At 39.5% G+C, this 2,057-nt stretch overlaps 1 non-coding gene across 1 annotated transcript; it reads left to right on the plus strand.

The window, feature by feature from the left end:
* Window positions 1-1,318: 1,318 nt before the first annotated feature.
* Window positions 1,319-1,426, plus strand: LOC148565408 (small nucleolar RNA R71). The gene has a single exon (XR_015884972.1). It is a non-coding gene; the product is annotated as a small nucleolar RNA R71 (small nucleolar RNA).
* Window positions 1,427-2,057: the final 631 nt, after the last annotated feature.

A 2,057-nucleotide genomic window follows, 5' to 3' on the forward strand; every position in this document is an offset into this window, starting at 1 on the left:
GACATCCTCTACAACTCCATAAGCCTGTTTCCTTGAATTGTCTGCCATCTCTAGTGAGATTCTTGTAGCTTGTACCTCAAAGATCCCTGGTTTCTCCATTACAGAGAGTGGCAAAAGGTTTATACTTGAACCAAGGTCACACAGAGCCTTCTTAAAGGTCATGGTGCCTATGGTACAAAGTATTAAGAACTTTTCAGGATCCGATTTCTTCTGAGGTAATTTCTGTTGAACCAAGGTATTCAGTTCATTGATGAGTAATAGAGGTTCATCCTCCCAAGTCTCATTACCAAATAACTTGGCATTCAGCTTCATGATTGCCCTTAGATCTGAGCAATTTGCTCTTCAATAATATCTTCATCTTCTTCAGAGGAAGAATACTCATCAGAGCTCATGAATGGCAACAGTAAATTTAGTGGAATCTCTATGGTCCTGTATGAGCCTCAGATTCCTTTTGTTCCTCAATAGGGAACTTCTTAATGGTCAGTGGACGTCCATTGAGGTCTTCCTTAGTGGAAATCACTGCCTCTTCCTCCTCTATAGGTTCGGCCATGTTGGGTATATTTATGGCCTTGCACTCTCCTTTTGGATTCTCTTCTGTATTGATTGGGAGAGTACTAGGAGGAGTTTCAGTAACTCTTTTACTCAGCTGGCCCACTTGTGCCTCCAAATTTATGATGGAGGACCTTGTTTCAGTCATGAAACTGAGAGTGGTCTTAGATAGATCAGAGACTATTATTGCTAAGTCAAAGTAGCTCTGCTTAGAGTTCTCTGTCTATTGTCCAGAAGATGATGGAAAAGGCTTGCTATTGCCAAACCTATTTCTCCTACCATTATTATTATTAAAGCCTTGTTGAAGCTTCTGTTGATCCTTCTTTGAGAAATTAGGATGATTCCTCCATGAAGGATTATAAGTGTTTCCATAGGATTCTCCCATGTAATTCACTTCTTCCATTGCAAGATTCACAGGGTCATAAGCTTCTTCTTCAAAGGAAGCTTCTTTAGTACTGCCGGATGCAGCTTGTATTCCAGTCAGATTTTGAGAAATCATATTGACTTGCTGAGTCAATATTTTGTTCTGAGCCAATATGGCATTCAGAGTATCAATCTCAAGAACTCCTTTCTTTTGAGTCACCCCATTATTCACAGGATTTCTTTCAGAAGTATACATGAACTAGTTATTTGCAACCATTTCAATGAGTTCCTGGGCTTCTGTAGGCATCTTCTTCAGATGAAGAGATCCACCAGCAGAGTGATCCAATGACATCTTGGACAATTCAGACAGACCATCATAGAATATACATAGGATGCTCTATTCTGAAAGCATGTCAGAAGGACACCTTCTGATCAATTGCTTGTATCTTTCCCAAGCTTCATAGAGGGATTCACCTTCTTTCTGTCTGAAGGTTTGGACTTTCACTCTAAGCTTGCTCAACTTTTGAGGTGGAAAGAATTTGGCCAAGAAAGCATTGACCAACTTTTCCCAAAAGTTTAGGCTTTCTTTAGGTTGTGAGTCCACCCATATCCTAGCTCTGTCTCTTACAGCAAAGGGAAAAAGCATAAGTCTGTAGAACTCAGGATTAACCCCATTGGTCTTAACAGTGTCATAGATTTGCAAGAATTCAGCTAAGAACTAATGAGGATCTTCCAATGGAAGTCCATGAAACTTGCAATTCTGCTGCATTAGAGAAACTAATTAAGGTTTAAGCTCAAAGTTGTTTGCTCCAATTGCAGGAATTGAGATGCTTCTTCCATAAAAGTCAGAAGTTGGTGCAGTAAAGTCACCAAGTACCTTCCTTGCATCTCCACCATTGTTATTTTTGGCTGCCATGTCTTCTTCTTTTTTGAAAATTTCTGTTAGGTCCTCTCCAGAGTTTTGTGCTTTAGCTTCTCTTAGCTTTCTCTTCAGAGTCCTTTCAGGTTCAGGATCAGCTTCAACAAGAATGTTCTTATCCTTGTTCCTGCTCATATGAAAAAGAAGAGAACAGAAAAGAAAAGGAATCCTCTATGTCACAGTATAGAGATTCCTTTATGTGAGTAGAAGAATAGAAGAATAGAAT

Source organism: Arachis ipaensis, chromosome B5 (assembly GCF_059453495.1).
Source record: "Arachis ipaensis isolate K30076 ecotype BB chromosome B5, ASM5945349v1, whole genome shotgun sequence".
NCBI lineage: Eukaryota > Viridiplantae > Streptophyta > Magnoliopsida > Fabales > Fabaceae > Arachis > Arachis ipaensis.